This window comes from Poecilia reticulata, chromosome 3, assembly GCF_904066995.2.
Source record: "Poecilia reticulata chromosome 3, P_reticulata-male-v2, whole genome shotgun sequence".
Classification (NCBI taxonomy): Eukaryota; Metazoa; Chordata; class Actinopteri; order Cyprinodontiformes; family Poeciliidae; genus Poecilia; species Poecilia reticulata.
Window position 1 is genome coordinate 35002702 of NC_088832.1, and position 24896 is coordinate 35027597.

The 24896-nt window shown below is 45.4% G+C and overlaps 1 protein-coding gene and 1 long non-coding RNA gene across 2 annotated transcripts in view; one reads left to right on the plus strand and one right to left on the minus strand.

The window, feature by feature from the left end:
• Positions 1-24896, plus strand: part of LOC103463007 (SH3 and multiple ankyrin repeat domains protein 2) — a 189521-nt gene that overhangs the window by 23049 nt on the left and 141576 nt on the right. The gene's annotated exons all lie outside the window — the stretch shown is intronic.
• Positions 6205-9276, minus strand: LOC103463009 (uncharacterized). Its single transcript, XR_533441.3, has 3 exons — positions 8255-9276; positions 6923-7043; positions 6205-6752 (listed from the first exon to the last, which is right to left on the minus strand). It is a non-coding gene; the product is annotated as an uncharacterized LOC103463009 (long non-coding RNA).

Consider the following 24896-nt stretch of genomic DNA (forward strand, 5'->3'; position numbering starts at 1 on the left):
GAATCCGACGCATTTAAAAGAATCCGACTCATTTAAAAGAATCCGACTCATTTAAAAGAATCCGACTCATTTAAAAGAATCCGACTCATTTAAAAAAACCCGACTCATTTAAAAGAATCCGACTCATTTAAAAGAATCCGACTCATTTAAAAGAATCCGACTCATTTAAAAGAATCCGACTCATTTAAAAAAACCCGACTCATTTAAAAGAATCCGACTCATTTAAAAGAATCCGACTCATTTAAAAGAAAACGACTCATTTAAAAGAAACCGACTCATTTAAAAGAAACCGACTCATTTAAAAGAAACCGACTCATTTAAAAGAAACCGACTCATTTAAAAAAAACCGACTCATTTAAAAGAAACCGACTCATTTAAAAGGAACCGACTCATTTAAAAGAAACCGACTCATTTAAAAAAAACCGACTCATTTAAAAGAAACCGACTCATTTAAAAGAAACCGACTCATTTAAAAGAAACCGACTCATTTAAAAGAAACCGACTCATTTAAAAAAAACCGACTCATTTAAAAGAAACCGACTCATTTAAAAGGAACCGACTCATTTAAAAGAAACCGACTCATTTAAAAAAAACCGACTCATTTAAAAGAAACCGACTCATTTAAAAGAAACCGACTCATTTAAAAGAAACCGACTCATTTAAAAGAAACCGACTCATTTAAAAAAAACCGACTCATTTAAAAGAAACCGACTCATTTAAAAGAAACCGACTCATTTAAAAGAAACCGACTCATTTAAAAAAACCGACTCATTTAAAAAAAACCGACTCATTTAAAAGAAACCGACTCATTTAAAAGAAACCGACTCATTTAAAAGAAACCGACGCATTTAAAAGAAACCGACTCATTTAAAAGGAACCGACTCATTTAAAAAAAACCGACTCATTTAAAAAAAACCGACTCATTTAAAAGAAACCGACTCATTTAAAAGAATCCGACTCATTTAAAAGAAACCGACTCATTTAAAAGAAACCGACGCATTTAAAAGAAACCGACTCATTTAAAAGAAACCGACTCATTTAAAAGAATCCGACGCATTTAAAAGAAACCGACTCATTTAAAAGGAACCGACTCATTTAAAAGTAACCGACTCATTTAAAAGAATCCGACTCATTTAAAAGAATCCGACTCATTTAAAAGAATCCGACGCATTTAAAAGAATCCGACGCATTTAAAAGAATCCGACTCATTTAAAAGAATCCGACTCATTTAAAAGGAACCGACTCATTTAAAAGAAACCGACTCATTTAAAAGAATCCGACTCATTTAAAAGAATCCGACTCATTTAAAAGAAACCGACTCATTTAAAAGGAACCGACTCATTTAAAAGAATCCGACTCATTTAAAAGGAACCGACTCATTTAAAAGGAACCGACTCATTTAAAAGAAACCGACTCATTTAAAAGGAACCGACTCATTTAAAAGAATCCGACTCATTTAAAAGGAACCGACTCATTTAAAAGAATCCGACTCATTTAAAAGAAACCGACTCATTTAAAAGAATCCGACTCATTTAAAAGGAACCGACTCATTTAAAAGAATCCGACTCATTTAAAAGAATCCGACTCATTTAAAAGAATCCGACTCATTTAAAAGGAACCGACTCATTTAAAAAGGAACCGACTCATTTAAAAGGAACCGACTCATTTAAAAGGAACCGACTCATTTAAAAGGAACCGACTCATTTAAAAGGAACCGACTCATTTAAAAGAATCCGACTCATTTAAAAGAATCCGACTCATTTAAAAGAATCCGACTCATTTAAAAGAATCCGACTCATTTAAAAGAAACCGACTCATTTAAAAGAATCCGACTCATTTAAAAGAAACCGACTCATTTAAAAGAATCCGACTCATTTAAAAGAATCCGACTCATTTAAAAGAATCCGACTCATTTAAAAGGAACCGACTCATTTAAAAGAATCCGACTCATTTAAAAGAAACCGACTCATTTAAAAGGAACCGACTCATTTAAAAGAAACCGACTCATTTAAAAGAATCCGACTCATTTAAAAGGAACCGACTCATTTAAAAGAATCCGACTCATTTAAAAGAATCCGACTCATTTAAAAGAAACCGACTCATTTAAAAGAATCCGACTCATTTAAAAGGAACCGACTCATTTAAAAGAATCCGACTCATTTAAAAGAATCCGACTCATTTAAAAGAAACCGACTCATTTAAAAGAAACCGACTCATTTAAAAGAACCGACTCATTTAAAAGAAACCGACTCATTTAAAAGAATCCGACTCATTTAAAAGAATCCGACTCATTTAAAAGAAACCGACTCATTTAAAAGGAACCGACTCATTTAAAAGAAACCGACTCATTTAAAAGGAACCGACTCATTTAAAAGAAACCGACTCATTTAAAAGAAACCGACTCATTTAAAAGAAACCGACTCATTTAAAAGAAACCAACCATGCAGGTCATTTTCCCAGTGTAAATAAAACCATCTCTGTGTTCTTGCATCATCATTTCTTCATGGAAACCTGGAGCCTCTGCAGAAACTCTTCTAACAAGAATCTGAGGAGTTTTGAGGTTTTTCCCTCTTTCTGGTTTCAGTTGTCATATTTCCCGTTTGCCTCGATACTCTCAGCTTTCACTTTGTAATTTTCAGTTATTATCGGTGGTTTTATCCTTTAGCCAGAGATTACAGAGAAATCCACCTTATAAATGTCAGCGAACCGAAAGGTCACTTCCCTGGTAAGGTTACAAGAAAACTGAGGGAAATTGCTGCTGACATGCCTCAGGATGTAAAACACAATAACATAAGTGATGTAAATGAGTTGAGTAGTTTTAGTTTCCTGCAGAAGCAGCTGAAGGTCGACGGCCCTGATGCAGATCAGTGTTCATTATGCAGAAGTTAAAGTAGATTTTAACGTATTTATGCTGATGAGTTTGCTAAACTCCACGTGTCACTCCTCGCTGCTCCGGCTGTCGGATAAGCAAAGTTTAATTAGTGTTTGCTTTTTGCCTTCGTCCCACTAATTCCTTTCACGCATGTTAAATATGTGACGTGCGTTAATGTGGTTTGTGCAGCATGAGCCCCGTTGAGGCTCCTCCATGATAGAAATCTGTGGACGTTGAAAACGGTGATTGAGGTTTTCTGGGACGGTTATTGGAGCTGACGGTTTGGAATGAATGCAGTAATCATGTGGAGAGTCTCAGATGGAGATGAAGATGAAATTCGTCATTGTTTGTCTGCGCTCAGGCCGGCGCTCTGATTTGGTTTGGCTGCATTCAGCCAGAAATGAGCGCGTTGAGACTCCAGCTCAAACCAACGGCAGCGTTAGCGTCCTCGCCGCCCGCCGCCTGGCAGCTCATCCCGGCTTGTTTTCTCATCTAATCGGGCCGGACGGTTAATAGATCTGCAGGTTGCAGCCGTACGAACAGAAACAGCCTCACAGATGAGGCCTGGGATTGCTTTTCTTTAACTATCTGCCAAATTCACAGATTTTTTTTCCTTCTAACTGAATGAGTTTGTGTTTCCTCTGCCATCGAAGATGTGAACAGATGTGAGCAATTTTACTGCAAAACGCAGACGGGGATTAGAAACAGCCACTGTGGCAGAAACAGACACTTTTAACAACATTTCTGTTGCCGTTTCCTGACTTCTGAGGATCGACGTGAATGTTATGTTTCCTTTTCTTTCCCATTTTGAAGTTTGTCCAGTTGAGGGTTTGCCTGTTTGACCAGTGGTTCTGGTTTGGTTAAAGAACCCAAAGTTTGTTTGTTCTCCACTAATGTTGGCCTAACATGGTCATAAAACTGCAACACATACATAATACTTCTGCGGTGCTTTGACACAGAGTTACCATGGCAACCACGGCCATATTTGCCTCCATGGATCAGTCGGACCCGGAGTCAGTCGAATTATAAAATCAAAAGCTTAATTTTTGTAGTTTTTTTGCTATTTTAGACTGAACAGTTTGTTGTTTGCTCAGTTTTAGCATCAGACAGGAAAGTTCCTCTGGTTAAATATTACCCATCATCCTTTGTAAACAAGTCAGACTGCAGCAGGACGGCGGCGGCGGACAGTGAGGACCGATCAGATAAACGGATCCGTCCCTGACGCTCGCCGAGCTGAAGCGCTGCTCTAATGAAGTCCAAACGCAGCGGTTCTGTTTCTGATTTGATCCACTCACAGATTCTTTATCTGCTGCGGCTCCCAGTTTTCTCCAGGCTGAAACCCGTTTTATCTGTCAGCCGTTATTAAAGCAACGCTTCGTCTGTCCGCTGCGGCTCTGCAGCCAGAGAACAGGAAGGGTGGAGGAGCAATAACCGCTTTGCATCAGCGCATAATGACGAGGTCAGAGGTCAACGGCGATGGAGACCAGAATGATCAGAAACCTCCTGTTGATGAGCCACAGATTTTTATCTATGGAGCTCAAACTGATTTAAAGTTATTTAAAAGTATTTACTCATGTTTTGGAAATCAAAGCTGTGGAGACGATGCTGCTTCATGAAACCAACCAGTTTCAGAAATGTTTGGTTTTGACTTGTTGAAAATGCTGAAGCCTGAGCAGAAACGTGTCTCAGTCTTCAGCTCTGCTTTCCCATCAGCTTTAACATTCAATTATAAAATACTTTATTATCCCAAAGGGAGATTAAATGTTACTCATATTCAGGGGTGAAAGTAATGGGGTACGGCAGAGAGGAGCGGCTCTGCTGTAAAAAAATCCCTGGATTCACCGTGCAGCCGTGAGTTCACAAACTAATCAGCCATGACTGATTAGTTTTTCAAGAACAATCTAAAACACGACTTAATCACTTAAAAAATAGCCTTTTTTATCATTTCATATTGTTTCTGAACTCTTCGTGCTTTGCTAGAGCAGCGGTGCAATATGTGGATGGTTTTGAGTCGATCTCGGCATCAGGAGACAAACTGAACGTCGCCGTGACGCTGAGAGCAGCACGTCCTCTGACTGGCTTATCAAAACGTTCGTAATTTTATTAAAGAACAACAACAACAATAAAACATAACGTGCTCAAATTGACCCAACAACAATAATAATCTCAGTGATTATTGTTTCAACAAGGTGATGCGCAATTCTGTGCGTTTCGGTTCATTACCAAAATAACCAGCAGAGCAGGAGATTAAAAATAACTAATCAACCACCGCTGTGTTCATGAGAGGATTATTAATGATCACAAAATAAATAACAAGCCTGCAAACCTAGTATTGTAACGGACTGAATGTTGTTTTTAACGTAACCTCTGGTCGGCTTGTGGAGCGCAGGAGGTTGCCATAGCAACGGCTGTGCTTAAACGACAGAGAGAGACGGAGAGTAAAAAGGTGTGAGTGGTTTTGAGTTGATCACCTGTTCAGGTTGTTTTATCTTTGCTGTGGCTCATCAAAGCCGCTGTAGTTTCTGAACGTTCAATAAACGACAAACTTGGACTAATTACCTCGTTCGTCTGTTATTATACGTCATTCACAACAAACACGGTAAATATGTTTCATTAAGTATCTAACAAACAAATGGCCTCCACCGCGATAATTATGTGAAATTAAATTAATTGCCTAATAGAAAAAATAGTTTGGTGTTTTGAGCTCGGAGTCTGAGAGGCTTTTCCTCTATATCAAACTAATTTGTTTTGCCTCTTATTTAGTGGAAATATTTATGTTAATGAGATTTTCTCCAAAATTATAATCTTTATAGCTCCACTGTTGAAAATGAGAAGCTAACATTCACAAATGACAGCAATAAAATCCAGCCCAACATCTGGTTTGAGGTGATTCCTCTGGAATCTGTTGGAGGAAAAATATCCCAACTTCAGAAGATGAGCTTTTACCTAACAGAGCTCTGTGGTTCCTCCTGTCAGTATGAGAGTCAGGGTGAGGAGGCGCCAGGTTAGGAAGAGAAGCTGCAGGATCTTCAGAACAAACAGGTCATGATGCTGGGCTACTGATTATCCCTCTGTCTGGACACAGGATCAATAGAACCAGTTTAAAAGATAAAATGAATGGTTATATGCCAGACATGGAAAACTGGGATGCTCTCCATGCCATGATGTTCAGGATTTAGGTGTCAACATTGCAGCCAGTGGGCTGAGGGAGGAAATACAGCTTTATTTTGTAGCAATTCAAGAGCTACCAGCTTTTATCGCTTCGCAAAAAAATTTATCAGCACAGAAACTCCAAAGCACACACAAAGATATATATATATATATATATATATATATATATATGCTGCTGCGTGACATGCTAACAGCTCAGTAGATGATATTCCACTGCAACACGCCCTGGACGCTCTGCTGACCCGCCTCCTTTGCTTTTGCCAGAGAGACGTTGGAGTAGGGGAATCGATCATCTGATGGTTTCACCTTCCTCCTTCTCTCTGCCTCATTTTCAACTCCTCAGACATTATCTGAGCTTTTGTTATGTTAATCAGCTGTTCCCAGTTGTAAAAACACCCGTTGCCGTGGTAACGCATCATATCTATCCAAAAGTAAAGACATAAACAAAACAAAACAAATCTTTCTAGCTGCTCAGCATCCAGATCCAGAGGGAATAATTGTCCAAACATGCAATAAATAAAACAACAAAAAATTAAGAAAACTCTAGAAAAAGAACAACAGAGCTGCTCCAACTGTCATATTCTAGAGCTAGAATCTAGAAAACGGTGCCAACAGATCTGCAAAACCTGCAGCCTGAAGTGGAGCAGCTAACCGGAGCTGCAGTTAATTAATTATCTGCTTCTGGGGGATAAAAGAGTTCAGTCCTTCGCTGAGAAATGAGGATCATCAGGGGAGACGGGCGGAGGGGTGGAGGGTGGAGGCGGGGCGGTGGGTGACGGAGCAGATAAAACAAGGAGAGGAGAGAGAGAATGGGCCCATTACGCTCCATTTAGACTGCAGAGAAAGTGGAGGAACTCCGCTGTGTGTTGGCCTCCTTACCACGCCTCATCTGCTGCGTTGGGCGGAGGACGCGTGACGCCGCTCATCGTGATGACTCACTGGAGCAGAGAGCGGGGGTTCGCCGCCATCTTGGTTTTACCTGACAGTAGCTCAGAGGAAACTGCAGAAAGTTAACAAGGTGGAAGGAAGCCAAACCCCTCAGCTCAGTGGTTTATTCTGAACTGAGCAGAATCCTGATTCTTCTCTAGTCTGCTTCCTTGCAGACAGACGTCTTCCTTTTATTAAATAACTTTATAACCAAATATTACTGGGGCCTGCCGTGGCAACATGACATTCCATGCATTACTCTACTCCTCAGAATAACTGCCGCTTCCTTTCACTGTCACTGCAGCTGCGTGACCCCCAGTATATATATCAAAACATGACGCTAGATCTCGGCATACTACTTCTGTTGGCATTTTGAGTAACCACGGCGACATAATTAGCAAAAAAAAAAAGCGAGCCAAATTCAAATCAAAACAAATTCTGACGCCGTTATAATTTTGCCTCCACCTCTGTGTCTCTCTCACATCACAGTTGTCAGAAAGGATTAATTACCATAGCAACAGGTCACTGAGGAGGGCAGAGATGTAGAGAACTACAAAGATGGCGGAACATTAAATTCCTACAGAGGACAGCAGAGCCTCTAGTTAGAACTACAGAGACGCCATCTTGGCAGAAAACACACACTACAGACTAACATGTTTCATAATATACTCACCACCAATGACAAAAAATATACGTATTTTAACTTTTCTGCAAAATTCACCAACTTGCTATGCAGTAAGGAGTGTGAGATAAGTAGAACAGAAGATTGTTTTTTGAACAATAACAGTATTTGTTGTTGGTCTGTTGCTAAGAGATGAGATGACTTGGTTTTCTGGTAACCAAGTGCCACGAAGTAAACATCACATTTTTACTTTTGCAAAATTCACCAACTGTAAATGTCTTGTACCTACACAGATAAGCAGTATTTCAAAAGAGCTGATGTTTTATAAGCAGTAATTAATTTGGTGTTAAGAGATGAGCTTTTTCATTCCGATAGCGAAGTGCTACGAAGTATAAATCAGATTTTTACTTTTGTGCTGAATGTCTATTTATAATATATTCACCACCAATGATAAAAAAAAAATAAAAATTAACTTTTCTGTAAAATTCACCAACTGCATAATTCTTATGTAGTAAGTGTGGCGATCTGTGTTTCTGTGTATTTATTTCTTGGTTTTTCTTGTGCCCTTGTTTCCCTGTTGAGTCTCTGATGTCCTGTCCTCCCTGTTTGATCCCAGCTGTGTCTAGTTTTCCTGATTTCCCTCCCTGTGTATTTAAACCCACCTGTTGTCTTTGTCTCTTGTCGGGTCCTCGTCTTATGTCAGTTGTTTTACGTCTATGCGTTCACACTGCAGCCTGAAGTGACCCAATTCCGATTTTTTTTTGACGTAATGCGACCTGTATCCGATCTTTTCATGGCAGTGTGAACAGCACAGGTCAGATTCTTTTTCCGAATGTGAACCATAACCGATACGTATCCGATTCAAATGCGACCATAACGTCCAGACCGCATTTTTCTGAGTCACTGATTCTCAATAAATCTCACTATTCTGCGTCCTGATACGCGCAAGTGGGAAGAAAAACAACTATGACGAACTATATAATGATTAAGTTGTTAATATGCTGCTGCGGCCGGATAACAACTTCAAATGTGTAAGCTAAGCTCCACCGTTAGCCTCCATGTTTACTTCCGTAAACTCTGAGCTCTTCTTCTTTTTATGGCGGTTGGCAGAACATTTAGAACGCTGCGGCTATAGCGCCCTCTACTGCGCATGCGGGACACTTTCAGGTCGTTTGCCCGTTTATACTGCAGAACACATACAGGTCGCATTTACTGGCAGTGTGAACGGCCTGGCAAAAAAATCTGAATTGCCAAAAAACTCGGAATTGAGTCACTTCAGGCTGCAGTGTGACCGCACCCATATGCTCTCCAGTAGAACTGCGAAGTCCTGGTTAGCGTTAGCGCTCGTTTTCAGTCCTGTGTATCAGTTGCTACCGGTAATTAGCTGTGCGCTAAACTCTCTATTGCAGTGTTTTTCAACCACTGTTCCGCGGCACACTAGTGTGCCGTGAGTGATCGTCAGGTGTGCCGTGGAAATTATTAAATTTCACCTATGGTACCGTATTTTCCGGACTATAAGCTGCTACTTTTTTCCTAAGCTTTGAACCATGCGGATTGTAGCCCGATGTGGCTTTGCTGTGTATTTTTCTTCAACCACCAGGGGGCTCTCTAGCAGGAAGTGAATCATTAGAAGTCAAAATTGTAAATTAAAATTAGAACGTGCTAAATTTCAACCTGTTCAGGGGTATTTTTAAGCATCAGGCACGACAGAGAAATGTTTTCAAACTCATATCATGCAGCTTTTAAGTTGAGGGCTGTCGATCTGGCACAACAGGAGGGAAATAGAGCCGCTGCACTTATAAGCTCGGTGTGAAGGAAACCATGGTTCGGCTTTGGAGGCGGAGTGCTGCGTCCAGCAGATTTATTAGGACGAGGCCCTCTGCTGCCCTCTGCTGGGTCCTGATGGAAAATCGAGAGCAGCTTCCAGTTTTTTTTTTTTTTTTGTTTTTTGTTTTTTGTTTTATTTGAAGGTGCTAGTATGGTGCGCTCTAGTCCGAAAAATACGGTAATTGATTTTAAAACATTTTTTGAAAATGAATTATCTGCAAATAATGCCATCTTCGAGTATCTGCTGTAGTAGTAGCAACGGCGTAGTCATGTAATGTTCTCACCACTAGATGGCAGTAGGTACAGAGCATTTTACATTAAAACAAGAGAATTAGTGATGCAGGAATGTTACAGGTAGCATTGAATCTAGCAAGACAGTGATGGAAAAGACAGTGAAGCTCAGCAGTAGTTGGAAAGAACATGAGTCCATTTCCCACAACATGTCTGTGTGAAATGAGCTTCTCTAGTCTGGCTACTATAAAAACTAAAACCAGAGAGAGACTGAGAGCTGTGGAGGAAGAGCTTTGTCTTTCTTCAATTTCTTCAATGTAAAATGTGATAAAAATGCATTTTTGTGTTTATTTGATTCCTATTCAAGAGACTTTGATAAGAATGACTATATATGTAATATATATGTAATATAGGCGGCTACAGAGTATCTTTGTTTCCATTTTTGGTTGGTGGTGGTGCCTCGAGATTTTTTCAATTAAAATAACGTACCTTGGGTCAAAAAAGGTTGAAAAACACTGCTCTATTGGACTGTTTGAGCTTCACCATTAAAGGCATCATTTTCTTCACAACCTGCGTTCGTCCTCACCACCTCTCAATCACCACATCATGACAGTAAGTTAAGAAGTTTTTCAGAAGAAATCTTATGTTTTTTGAACAATAACATGTGTTGTTAACCTGTTGCTAAGAGACGAGCGCGTTTCTGGTAACCAAGCGTCACAAAGTAAACATCTGATTTTTAGTTTTGAAAAATTTACCAACTGCAAATTTCTTGTCTAAGCAGAAGGGCAGTATTTCAATATAGCTTAGGTTTTATAAATAATATTACTTGATATTAATTTGTTCTTAAGAAAGTAGCGTTTTTTTCTGGTAACGAAGTGCCGCGAAGTATAAATCAGATTTTTATTTTTACGTCTGTTTTATAATATATTCACCACCAACGATGAAAACAAAACCATTTTCACTTTTCTGAAAAATTCACAAATCTTTAGTAATGAGTGTAAGATAATTTTGACTAATTATGAGAATAAAGTCAAAATATTATGAAATGTGGCCCTAAAGCTATGTTGTACTATCGGCACAATAATTATATGTAAAATGTCATATTTTATTTTGGTTATTTTCTCATTGCTTTATTAAGGCAGGTCTTAAAGAACGTCTTCATGGCCTTTTTGCTGAAATCGGACCAGTTTGTTTTGATTTTGCCAGTTTACTTAAATAAGCATTAAAGGAACTAAAACCTGAGAATTGTTGTTGAAAAAGTCATGTAACACGGTGGAAAGAACCCGGATTGTGACTGAGGACGTGGCTCTAAAGCCAACTGGTAGACCACTGAAATATCAAGTGGCTTAGAGTTTCCTTATTAATAATACCCAGGTAGGTCTTGCTGAGAATGATGAAACAGAAATAGTATACAAAATATATTTTTATTTATACATTCTCTTACAATATTAAAAGTAGACTTTATTATTCTAATTAAAAACTCAATAAAGCTCAAACCCAGGACAAGACTAGAAGCAATTGGAATCAAAAACAAATGCAAACCAAATGAGTAGAAACACAAAATAATGTTAGACAAAAGAAAAACAAATCCCACATTGCCCTAACCCAGTCCTAAGGCTGTGCCCAATAATCTAATAAAAATAAGGAGCTATAAACTGTTCTGGTTCTGCACTGTTCGTGCTACAACTCCATCTCTAAAAGATGACCTCTTCCTTGAGAGCATCCAACTACAAAACAAATGCACTTTGTGGGAGCATAATAGGCAACAGCAGCAATCTGCAATACCAAAAGAAAACAATAACGTATCTGCTGAAAATAATAAACAGGTAAGGTAGTGACATTCTTAATTCTGCAGTTAAACTCCTGAAACATCTGTGTTTCCTGCACACAGTCCAAACTTCTGGGAGGAAAATCAGATGATTTCCATTCCTTCTTTCTGAACAGATTTCAAAATTAAACAAACATGGAGCTTAAATTCAGAATATTTCTGCCAACACTTTGAGCTTTAATTCTGGTGTGGACTGGAAGGTCATGATGAATAATGTTGTTTTTTGGGAAGCGATCAGAGCAGAGCGGCAGACGGAGGGCGGTCCGGCTCAGAGACCCTTCCTCCCTCTGCACCTCCACGGAGTCACATGGTTCCTCTGCAGCCGGATGACCGCGCCGGACATTTGGCCCAAATGACCGAATATTTTCAGCTGTCGCCACCGAGCCGCTGCAGTTCTGCTTCTGCTGTCAGCAGGTAGACGAGGTGTGAGTCTCATCAGGAGTCGACGTGATTCCCAAGCGTCTCCATTCTGAGGTTCTGACTCATTAATGAACAGAACCTGGTTCCGTCGCGCCGACTGGAGCGCTGACCGAGTCTGAGGAGGTTAATGAGGCGTCAAGCACTGCTGTGATGGAGCAGAACCACGAGGCTGCAGCTCGGCCCGACACCTCACTGCCCTGTGTGTGTGTGTGTGTGTGTGTGTGTGTGTGTGTGTGTGTGTGTGTGTGTAGAGAGGACGCATATGGACATGTCCGTGGCTGCATGCCCGTTTGTAAGAGTCCGTCTGCGGGTCGCGTTTGTCACAGCTCATGTATCACCAAGCGAACAGGAGACGCTTCCATATGCCGCTCTGCCTGACGGGAAACTCTTCCTCCTCCTCTTCCTCCTCCTCCTCCTCTTCCTCATGAAACAATTTTGTACAGTTTTAGTTTAGTTGCAGCTGAATGTTGTCCTTTCACCAAATGGCCTTCTTTAGCCCAGTAGTGGTTGATCGATTACTACATCAGTGGACGATTATTTCAATAACCGGTTCATCGTGATTAATCCAGTTAATCATCCTCAGTCCTGCCTCCTGCAGATCACTGGATGTTTGAGGTTCTGTGAGTTCCTGGTAGGAATCTGATGACTTTAAACTATAAACCCAGCAGACTTCTAATCCAATTTAAGGTTTAATCTGGATTAAAGTTTGTTGCAGTTTGAAGGAACAGCAGTGAAATGAACCTGATGATTGAATCAAGTAGATGCTGATTGGACACTTTAATTACAGCAGAGGATCACATGTGAATAAATGCAGTTTAATCTGAACGCCTTGCAGCTGATCTCATCCCAGACTCTCAGGGGAGGATCAGGAAACGGAGGAAGTTCTGGTTGTTCTCACCGGAGCAGAAACTCAGAACGATCCTGATGCTTCACTCTGTTGCACCAAGAAACACGAGGATTTATCCACAGGAAGAAGAAGAAGAGTTTCCTGACTGCAAGTGAGCAGAAGCTGGAAGTAAAAGTGCAAAGGGCAATAAATTATTACAAAGTCTGGAGTAATAACGGCGCTGGCTCCTTCAGTCAGACTCCGATCTTAAAGACGCTGCAGGACGTTGAATCTGTGGAGTTGAGCTCCGGGTGCCGGAGGAAACCCAGCAGCTCTTTCCCTTTGTGCAGACGGATGTTTTGTTTTAGACGTTTTTCTCAGTTCTTGCTGGGTTTTATCGGCCGTGGTTGCTGGGCTGAAACCCGTTCTGTCAGTTAGAGGAATCGGATCTGCAGCCTCCGTCCTCAGCGGCATGACGTCAGGTCGGATCCTCTTCCCTGGAAAAGTTCCAGGATTCCCTCGTCGTTCTGGAGGTCGAACCGAGTGATTTAGTTCCCAGCTGTAATCCCTCCTCTCTTATCTCTGACACATTGATTCGCTTCTCCAGCCAATTTCACGTCGGCTCGCCTGACCTCCTGCTGTGATTCCACAGGAACGTCGAATTTCCAACAACTCTGGTCCGTTTTCTAATCAGCTTAACTGATGAATTAAGATAAAACAGCCTCCAGGTGTTGGAACATCAAGTTGTTCCATCTGCGGCCTTGAAATTGGGTTCCTTTATCTTGGCCAGTTTAAATTCTTCAACTCTTTGCTGTTGATGTCTTTAGTGTAAGCTGGAACTTACAGCTTTTAGTTAACGAGGTGATTTATTAGAAACAACCTTCCTGTTCTGCTCTCTCTGACATGTAAAGAGGTGATTTAGTCTTTTATGTTCCTGTCGTTTTAACCCGGAGCCGCTCTGAATGCGCCTCGGAGCCGCAGGAGGCTGAGGGACGGCCTGCTCTGCTGAAGAAGTGGGCAGGTGGTGAAACAATCAGTGCCTGAACAATCAGTAAACACGTGAAGAGACGCAGCCTGCTGCTCCAACAACGGCCTGGAGGATCTGATGCACAACAAAACGGAAACCAAAGGAAGGAAAACAAACTGCAGTGTTTGTGGAGCTGCAGCTCGTCGTCTGGCTGCGCTCTGAGCTCCACGTTTCTGCTGCAGCTCCAACGGCTCCGTTCATCAGACGGAGATCCTGGAGGACGAAGCTGCAACGCTGAGGAAGAGACAGATTAATGCTGAACACTCAAATTAATGCTGAACACTCAGATTAATGCTTCAGATTAATGCTGAACACTCAGATTAATGCTGAACACTCAGATTAATGCCTCAGATTAATGCTGAACACTCAGATTAATGCTGAACACTCAGATTAATGCTGAACACTTAGATTAATGCTGAACACTCAGATTAATGCTTCAGATTAATGCTGAACACTCAGATTAATGCTTCAGATTAATGCTGAACACTCAGATTAATGCTTCAGATTAATGCTGAACACTCAGATTAATGCTGAACACTCAGATTAATGCTGAACCCTCAGATTAATGCTGAACCCTCAGATTAATGCTGAACACTCAGATTAATGCTTCAGATTAATGCTGAACACTCAGATTAATGCTTCAGATTAATGCTGAACACTCAGATTAATGCTGAACACTCAGATTAATGCTGAACACTCAGATTAATGCTGAACACTCAGATTAATGCTGAACACTCAGATTAATGCTGAACACTCAGATTAATGCTTCAGATTAATGCTGAACACTCAGATTAATGCTTCAGATTAATGCTGAACACTCAGATTAATGCTTCAGATTAATGCTGAACACTCAGATTAATGCTGAACACTCAGATTGATGCTGAACACTCAGATTAACACTAAGATTGATGCTTTTTTAAAGGTTTTCTTGTCTTTCTCGTGTTGAATGGGAAACAGGAAGTACCTCTTCCAGCTTTAAAAAAGTCCAGAAAAAACTCAGGTTGTATTTATTTTACAGTAATTAACATGTTGCCCAGCAGTTATTAAATCAGTTACTTCTTATGTTTTTAACACATTTTCTAATCTTTCTGTAACTTTTTAGACATGTTTACTCAAAGTGTTCACATATTCTTCCTCCTCATTAAACCTAAATGAGTTTTGGAGGGATTAGAAAACCTGCCTGAGGGATTCGTCCTGATTTGACTGGATTCTGCCGTCAGCGTTCATCTTGTCGTCGAGGCGGCCAGATGCCGCTCAGCCCGGTGAAATTAGTTTGGTTTGTTGCCTTCAGTCCAGCCACCTGCTCTCCTGAGATGAGTCTGCTGCCTCGTTTATCCCGGGCTTTTGGTGAGGAGTCCCTCAGGGCGCCGCCGCCGTCCTGACCGTCCTCCCATTCATGTCTGATGAATGAACTCATGTCAGATAAATGATAAACTTAGTTTTGTGAAGTAGTAAAAGTCTGAACAGGTTCTGCTTGATACTAATTTGATCACAATGGCTCTTTGATCTTCACATCTTGCAGAGCGTAAATAGTTGATGAGTCCTGGTGGACTGAGATCAGTTTTCACTCCTTGTTTAAAAAAGGTTTAGCTCCAATCAGAGCCGCCAGACACGAGCTCACAGCTCCTCTTCAGGTCCTCCATGGATTGTTTTGTCTCCCTCTGGCTGCACAAAGTTTCTCATGAATATTCAGAGTGTGGAGAGCGGCCCCAGATGTACAGCATTAGCCAGAACTGGGCCATGTGTGTATAATGGAGGAATTCCATTAAAGTTGAACGGCGTTTCTGAATCGAACGTCTTCATCAGCGTCGTGTGTTGGTGGGGCCCAGTAAGGTCCTCAGACAGGCGGCTATGAACACCAGAGCGTCTGAGCGGAATGGAAAACCTGAGTTATTTGAGCCGATCAGAGTATGAAGTGGATTCAGAGCAGAAAACTGAAGATCTCCTTCGATACGACACAAAGCATTCATGACAGAATGACAACTTCCTGCTTTCCCTTTAACGTCATGGTAGATAGAAACACACCAGTCCATCGGCTTTAAGGAGCATTCACACGCCGCTGCTTAGTCCGTAGTGATTTAATAAATCTGAAAGGCATTCATAGTTATTCATCTGCATAGTTCTGAACAAGGTGCAGATGAAAGCTTCTTTTCCGCATCACGTCTTGAAGCTTGGCTCCAGTTTTCTTGCTGAAATCCTTTTTTTTGTGTGTCATTCATTCTATTAACTAACTGCAGCCGCAGTCGGGCCTCTGTGTTTAGGTTTAGGACCCAAACTGGAAGGAAAACCAACTGCATTGTCACAAGATCCTCACAACATGAAGCTTCAGCCATTGTTGACGTCTGGATTTATCACATCTGGCTTCTTCTGATGACAAATCAGATGAATGATGTTCAAACTGCAGATGCTTTGAAAACTATTGGATCTGATCCAGTTCCACATATTGAAGCAGGACAGATCAAACTTTTAATCAGAAAACTGGACGTTCAGCCATGAAACAGTCTGAATGGATTCCTGAGATGAACCATCACTCAGCTGAACCATTTAAACTGCTTGGTTTGATATTTTGCTACAAGCATCAGACTCACTAATACGTTTAATAAACTTAGTTTCCATAATAACGGAGCATTAAATTGTTTCAGTTGGTCTGTGGTATGACTTAAAGATGTTAAACTGAGTCTGTCGGCTGCAGCTCGTCTCCTCCAGGGCTCAGCACATGGCCGTGTGTACACAGCAGTCATGTGTTCTCCTGCTGCATTACGCCGTTGACTCATCTGTTTGCATCGCGTCCCGGCGGGGAATGAAAACCTGTTCTGTCTCTGTGAACCTGCTGCTGCTGCAGGCGGACCTGATTAACATGAATTCATCTTACGGATAGTAAGGTGACCGCTGGTGAAGACGAAGTCATATATAATGAATTAAATATGTAGCTTCTCTAAAACTCTACCAGAATGTGTTTTATGATAATGTGATGCAGATTCTGAGGGATCTGCAGGGATAAATGCTGGATTGCTGAGTTAAGCTGCAAGTCTGGCTTCAAGAGCCAAAACCAACATCATGTCTCCCACAAGAGGCCGGATGGATTCTGCTGTTCCTACAGACTGCAGATATTAAAATGTTAGTTTAGAAAAGAAATAAGGCAGTTAAATGTTTAGAAATATGCAGTTCAGTTATGATGGTTATTAAACCTTTAAGTTTTAGTTTCATCTGATCACAGTTCGTGTTTCTGAGCATTGAAACTGTTGATAAACTGTCTGCATTTATAAACTCTAATCAGGCTGTTTTTGGGAATAAAGTCTTTTTCTCTGAGCCTTTCAGTCCTGTTGGTACCGGAGTCGACCTGTTGGTACCGGAGTCGACCTGTTGGTACAGGAGTCGACCTGTTGGTACCGGAGTCGACCTGTTGGTACCGGTAGTACTCCGCCCTCCATCTTGCTGAGATCTGTGGTCCCTGCTGGTTAGCAGCCGCTACTTCCTGTTTCATTACCGCTACGCTTTACGTTCCCTGCTTGATTCGGTCCAAACCCGTAGATGGAAACACGTCAGATTCTCCTTTTCTTCTTTTTGCAACATTTTAAAAGTTGGTTCAAACTTTGCATGACCGTCTTATTTGACATGTAAGTCCTAACCCAGCAAACCTTCACTGGGTCTGTGCCTCACCAGAGGAACAAAACGTTCAGAGGAAGTCTCTCTCTGGTCCCTGCTGGTTAGAAACCTCTACTTCCTGTTCACTGCAGCCAATGAAGTGCCAGTTTTTGCAATGTTTGCTTGGAAACCTGCTGGTGTATGTAAACATCCGCCCAGCAGAACCTGTTCGGACCCTGACCCGACCTCTGATGTACCGAGTCTGTTCTCGTATGTAATACTTGTGATGACATCATCCTGAATGACTGAAATGTCTGGAGGTCGCTCTGGACAGAAGCCGCCCGCCGTTATTAAGGCTCCCGGTTCGGTTCTGAACCTGGCAGAGTGGATCTGAGATGGATCCGGGCCAAACGTAAAAGCTTATTCTGACATTTACTTCTGTGATTTAAAAGTCAAAGAATCATCGTGTGAAGGACTCTGGCAGGGGACGAAGGTTTTTCTGTGTTTTTTACGTTTCTGTGAACCGGTGGCGGCTCTTCCTGTCGCCACGGTAATTATTCACAGCGGAGGCTGGATTCTTCCTTTCTGCTGCTTTTATCCTCAGATGTGTGCATGGAGTCGGAGCAGAGTGTTTTCTCTGAAAGCCGCGGACCATCTGTGTCCTTGTGTGCTAGTGATGCTGCAGCAGCAGCTCAGAGCCGTAGTGATGCTGCTGCAGCAGCTCAGAGCCGTAGTGATGCTGCTGCAGCAGCTCGGAGCCGTAGTGATGCTGCAGCAGGGTGGAGCCGTAGTGATGCTGCAGCAGGGTGGATCCGTAGTGATGCTGCAGCAGCAGCTCGGAGCCGTAGTGATGCTGCAGCAGCAGCTCGGAGCCGTAGTGATGCTGCTGCAGCAGCTCGGAGCCGTAGTGATGCTGCAGCAGGGTGGATCCGTAGTGATGCTGCAGCAACAGCTCGGAGCCGTAGTGATGCTGCAGCAGGGTGGAGCCGTAGTGATGCTGCAGCAGGGTGGATCCGTAGTGATGCTGCAGCAGCAGCTCGGAGCCGTAGTGATGCTGCAGCAGCAGCTCGGAGCCGTAGTGATGCTGCAGCAGGGTGGAGCCGTAGTGATGCTGCAGCAGGGTGGATCCGTAGTGATGCTGCAGCAGCAGCTCGGAGCCTTAGTGATGCTGCAGCAGCAGCTCAGAGCTGTAGTGATGCTGCAGCAGCAGCGCGTAGCCGTAGTGATGCTGCAGCAGCAGCGCGAAGCCGTAGTGATGCTGCAGCAGCAGCTCGGAGCCGTAGTGATGCTGCTGCAGCAGCTCGGAGCCGTAGTGATGCTGCAGCAGGGTGGATCCGTAGTGATGCTGCAGCAACAGCTCGGAGCCGTAGTGATGCTGCAGCAGGGTGGAGCCGTAGTGATGCTGCAGCAGGGTGGATCCGTAGTGATGCTGCAGCAGCAGCTCGGAGCCGTAGTGATGCTGCAGCAGCAGCTCGGAGCCGTAGTGATGCTGCAGCAGGGTGGAGCCGTAGTGATGCTGCAGCAGGGTGGATCCGTAGTGATGCTGCAGCAGCAGCTCGGAGCCTTAGTGATGCTGCAGCAGCAGCTCAGAGCTGTAGTGATGCTGCAGCAGCAGCTCAGAGCCGTAGTGATGCTGCAGCAGCAGCTCAGAGCCGTAGTGATGCTGCTGCAGCAGCTCAGAGCCGTAGTGATGCTGCAGCAGGGTGGAGCCGTAGTGATGCTGCAGCAGCAGCTCGGAGCCGTAGTGATGCTGCTGCAGCAGCTCGGAGCCGTAGTGATGCTGCAGCAGGGTGGATCCGTAGTGATGCTGCAGCAACAGCTCGGAGCCGTAGTGATGCTGCAGCAGGGTGGAGCCGTAGTGATGCTGCAGCAGGGTGGATCCGTAGTGATGCTGCAGCAGCAGCTCGGAGCCGTAGTGATGCTGCAGCAGCAGCTCGGAGCCGTAGTGATGCTGCAGCAGGGTGGATCCGTAGTGATGCTGCAGCAGCAGCTCGGAGCCTTAGTGATGCTGCAGCAGCAGCTCAGAGCTGTAGTGATGCTGCAGCAGCAGCTCAGAGCCGTAGTGATGCTGCAGCAGCAGCTCAGAGCCGTAGTGATGCAGCAGCAGCTCGGAGCCTTAGTGATGCTGCAGCAGCAGCGCGGAGCCGTAGTGATGCTGCAGCAGGGCGGAGCCGTAGTGATGCTGCAGCAGCAGCGCGGAGCCGTAGTGATGCTGCAGCAGCAGCTCGGAGCCGTAGTGATGCTGCAGCAGCAGCTCGGAGCCGTAGTGATGCTGCAGCAGCAGCGCGGAGCCGTAGTGATGCTGCAGCAGCAGCTCGGAGCCGTAGTGATGCTGCAGCAGGGTGGAGCCGTAGTGATGCTGCAGCAGCAGCTCAGAGCCGTAGTGATGCTGCAGCAGCAGCTCTGAGCCGTAGTGATGCTGCAGCAGCAGCGCGAAGCCGTAGTGATGCTGCAGCAGCAGCTCGGAGCCGTAGTGATGCTGCAGCAGGGCGGAGCCGTAGTGATGCTGCAGCAGCAGCTCTGAGCCGTAGTGATGCTGCAGCAGCAGCTCGGAGCCGTAGTGATGCTGCAGCAGGGTGGAGCCGTAGTGATGCTGCAGCAGGGTGGATCCGTAGTGATGCTGCAGCAGCAGCTCGGAGCCGTAGTGATGCTGCAGCAGCAGCTCAGAGCCGTAGTGATGCAGCAGCAGCTCGGAGCCTTAGTGATGCTGCAGCAGCAGCGCGGAGCCGTAGTGATGCTGCAGCAGGGCGGAGCCGTAGTGATGCTGCAGCAGGGCGGAGCCGTAGTGATGCTGCAGCAGCAGCTCAGAGCCGTAGTGATGCTGCAGCAGCAGCTCTGAGCCGTAGTGATGCTGCAGCAGCAGCGCGAAGCCGTAGTGATGCTGCAGCAGCAGCTCGGAGCCGTAGTGATGCTGCAGCAGGGTGGAGCCGTAGTGATGCTGCAGCAGCAGCTCAGAGCCGTAGTGATGCTGCAGCAGCAGCTCTGAGCCGTAGTGATGCTGCAGCAGCAGCGCGAAGCCGTAGTGATGCTGCAGCAGCAGCTCGGAGCCGTAGTGATGCTGCAGCAGGGCGGAGCCGTAGTGATGCTGCAGCAGCAGCTCTGAGCCGTAGTGATGCTGCAGCAGCAGCGCGAAGCCGTAGTGATGCTGCAGCAGCAGCTCGGAGCCGTAGTGATGCTGCAGCAGGGTGGATCCGTAGTGATGCTGCAGCAGCAGCTCAGAGCCGTAGTGATGCAGCAGCAGCTCGGAGCCTTAGTGATGCTGCAGCAGCAGCGCGGAGCCGTAGTGATGCTGCAGCAGGGCGGAGCCGTAGTGATGCTGCAGCAGCAGCTCAGAGCCGTAGTGATGCTGCAGCAGCAGCTCTGAGCCGTAGTGATGCTGCAGCAGCAGCTCAGAGCCGTAGTGATGCTGCATCAGCAGCTCAGAGCCGTAGTGATGCTGCTGCAGCAGCAGCGCGGAGCCGTAGTGATGCTGCAGCAGGGCGGAGCCGTAGTGATGCTGCAGCAGCAGCTCAGAGCCGTAGTGATGCTGCAGCAGCAGCTCAGAGCCGTAGTGATGCTGCAGCAGGGCGGAGCCGTAGTGATGCTGCAGCAGCAGCTCGGAGCCGTAGTGATGCTGCAGCAGGGCGGAGCCGTAGTGATGCTGCAGCAGCAGCTCTGAGCCGTAGTGATGCTGCAGCAGCAGCTCGGAGCCGTAGTGATGCTGCAGCAGGGTGGAGCCGTAGTGATGCTGCAGCAGGGTGGATCCGTAGTGATGCTGCAGCAGCAGCTCGGAGCCGTAGTGATGCTGCAGCAGCAGCTCAGAGCCGTAGTGATGCAGCAGCAGCTCGGAGCCTTAGTGATGCTGCAGCAGCAGCGCGGAGCCGTAGTGATGCTGCAGCAGGGCGGAGCCGTAGTGATGCTGCAGCAGGGCGGAGCCGTAGTGATGCTGCAGCAGCAGCTCAGAGCCGTAGTGATGCTGCAGCAGCAGCTCTGAGCCGTAGTGATGCTGCAGCAGCAGCGCGAAGCCGTAGTGATGCTGCAGCAGCAGCTCGGAGCCGTAGTGATGCTGCAGCAGGGTGGAGCCGTAGTGATGCTGCAGCAGCAGCTCAGAGCCGTAGTGATGCTGCAGCAGCAGCTCTGAGCCGTAGTGATGCTGCAGCAGCAGCGCGAAGCCGTAGTGATGCTGCAGCAGCAGCTCGGAGCCGTAGTGATGCTGCAGCAGGGCGGAGCCGTAGTGATGCTGCAGCAGCAGCTCTGAGCCGTAGTGATGCTGCAGCAGCAGCGCGAAGCCGTAGTGATGCTGCAGCAGCAGCTCGGAGCCGTAGTGATGCTGCAGCAGGGTGGATCCGTAGTGATGCTGCAGCAGCAGCTCAGAGCCGTAGTGATGCAGCAGCAGCTCGGAGCCTTAGTGATGCTGCAGCAGCAGCGCGGAGCCGTAGTGATGCTGCAGCAGGGCGGAGCCGTAGTGATGCTGCAGCAGCAGCTCAGAGCCGTAGTGATGCTGCAGCAGCAGCTCTGAGCCGTAGTGATGCTGCAGCAGCAGCTCAGAGCCGTAGTGATGCTGCATCAGCAGCTCAGAGCCGTAGTGATGCTGCTGCAGCAGCAGCGCGGAGCCGTAGTGATGCTGCAGCAGGGCGGAGCCGTAGTGATGCTGCAGCAGCAGCTCAGAGCCGTAGTGATGCTGCAGCAGCAGCTCTGAGCCGTAGTGATGCTGCAGCAGCAGCTCAGAGCCGTAGTGATGCTGCATCAGCAGCTCAGAGCCGTAGTGATGCTGCTGCAGCAGCAGCGCGGAGCCGTAGTGATGCTGCTGCAGCAGCAGCGCGGAGCCGTAGTGATGCTGCAGCAGGGCGGAGCCGTAGTGATGCTGCAGCAGCAGCTCAGAGCCGTAGTGATGCTGCAGCAGCAGCTCAGAGCCGTAGTGATGCTGCAGCAGGGCGGAGCCGTAGTGATGCTGCAGCAGCAGCTCAGAGCCGTAGTGATGCTGCAGCAGCAGCTCTGAGCCGTAGTGATGCTGCAGCAGCAGCTCAGAGCCGTAGTGATGCTGCATCAGCAGCTCAGAGCCGTAGTGATGCTGCAGCAGCAGCAGCAGCTCGGAGCCGTAGTGATGCTGCAGCAGCAGCAGCAGCTCGGAGCCGTAGTGATGCTGCAGCAGCAGCAGCAGCTCGGAGCCGTAGTGATGCTGCAGCAGCAGCTCGAGCCGTAGTGATGCTGCAGCAGCGCAGAGCCGTAGTGATGCTGCAGCAGCAGCATAAACCTGACAAGCCAGAGATCTCCATCCTGCGTCAGGAATAAATCAACCTTCTCATTCTCACCTCTCCTGCCGCTCAGCGCCTCTCTGATTGCTCAGGTGAGGATGGAGGTCATGAAGTCTCTCTGAGAGGTGATGACATGAGCAGAGGAGGAGGAGGAGGAGGAGAGCGATGAAGGCTCATACTTCAGCTCTTAGAGCAGATGATTGTTCTGCGACGTATTAAGGTCACTGTAGACAGAAAAAGAAAAGAGGGAGGATGTGTTCCTGTGCAGTCCGCTTTAATCCAACTCCAACCTGTTAGAAGGTCCGGTTCGGTTTCCGAGGTGTGAATCGAACTCTGAGCTCCAAACCCGGGTCTGGCTCTGGGTCGGTCTGGTTCCGTTTGAATTCATTCTTGTTTTATCCGTCCGTCCGTTTTCTAACACCCTTGTCCCCGGTTGGGTCAGGGGGGGTTCTGGTTCTGACCTCCAGCGAAGGCCGGGTCACCTGGTCAGGTCGTCTGTCTGTCTGTCGGATGCGAAACTTCAGATAAAGTTTCATTATATGACGTCATGAAGTCCTGCTGTGGAAACCAGAGTGGAGAGTAAAGGGGCGTGGCCTGGTGCTGTCTTTCAGGCACCGTTGGCATGGCAACAGGCGACAGGCGAGCTAACCGCTAACAGCACAGCTAATTAACCAGCTAACAATAGCCTGATGGACTGTAGGAGATAAAAATCAGATTAAATTTTGCTCAATAAAAGATGCAATCATGCATGGAGGTTTGGAGGGAATATGTAAAAGTTTGTGACGCGTTTCTGAGGCTGTAAATCTGCTCTTTGGGTGAACTCTGCAACGGTCCAGCTTTATCTGGCAAACACTGGATGTTTTACATAAAGAGAGGGCAGGTCTGTTTATTCTGCGCTGATTAAAGCAGCAGGGGGGAGATTAGGAGAAATTATCTGCTGATGAATCTGTGTGCGGCTCCGTTTGCCTCCCAGTTCGTTCTGTTGTCAGAAACCCGTTAAACACATAATGAAGTTCTTGTCCTCTGGAAACGCTTTGTACTTTCTGCCGGAGGAAACCGCAGAGCCTTCAGGTTAAGTTTCTTGCCGGTGAGTTTGAAACGTCTGACGGTTTAAAACCTCGTCTTAAATGTGCTGCAGAATCTGGAGGAAGACTGGAGGAGAAGCCGTTTGAGAAAAGTGAGGAGAAATCAGATTTATTCCCCAGCCTGTCCACGCAGACGCGGTGAGAACCGGATCGGCCAGCCTGGAGGGAAACGCTCCCCACAGCACCAACCTGAAGCTAAAGGTCCAAACTGTTTGTGTCCAGGATGTGTGGGGTCTGCAGAGACGTTGGCTTTCCTTTTATTGACCTTTGACCTGTACTATGGAGGGAAGAGTCTCCTCAGAGATGTAAAGTCCAGGTAGCAGCCGAGTGTTTGGCACCGGAGTGAGAAACGTGCAGTAGAAGCCGAAGGTCGTCGCCAGGTGAGGATTCAGGTGGGACGTTTTTCACACCAGTCCGACCTGCTGCTGGTCGGCATCATGTCTGAAAGAGGCTGAAACTTTAACCTGTAACAGAAACATCAGGATTATTGGTTTCCCTTTCACAGCTTTTCCATTTTTAACTTCCGTCTCCAAGTTTTTCCGTCAGCAGCGATCCATCATCATTGGTCCTGCTAATTAAAACGGAGTTATGAAAAATTGATTCGACGCTGGCCGTTCCCCATGCAGTCTGCGTTAGCCGGGTTTGGACGTGTTGCAGCAGCTCTGAAGGATGTTTCACCAACACCTGCAGAAGATCTGCAACGTCTAGATGCTTTTATTAAACCAGCAGGAACCTGAATAAAGAATCCAACAATCAGCTCAACGTCTTGTTTTGAACATGTCAGATTTCTTACTGTTTTTCTGTTAATCCCAGTTTAAATGTCGTTGCTTCCTGCTTGCTGGTTTAATAAGTGGCATTAATCTTTATATCATTCATATTTTTTAAATCTTGCTGCTTGTCATTACGCGTTAGCGTAGAGCAGTGGTGTCAAACTCATTTTTATTTTGGGCCGAATCAAAAATCTGAATGTTCTTAAAGGGCCGGTTGCACCAGAATCTATTGATAAAACCAATAAAACTGTTAAAATATCAATAAATAGCTGTTCCTCTGGGATTTGTGATTATTTTAGTGTTTATTTTTGCAATCAAAATGTGGTGAAGATTTTGTGGTGAATATTAAGAAATATTTGTAATCATTATTCTTTTACAATATTTACACTAATGTATGATGTCAAATGTGACTCTTTATCACTCGTCGTATCAGTTACGGATTCAACGTTTTTGACCAATTTTGAGAAAATT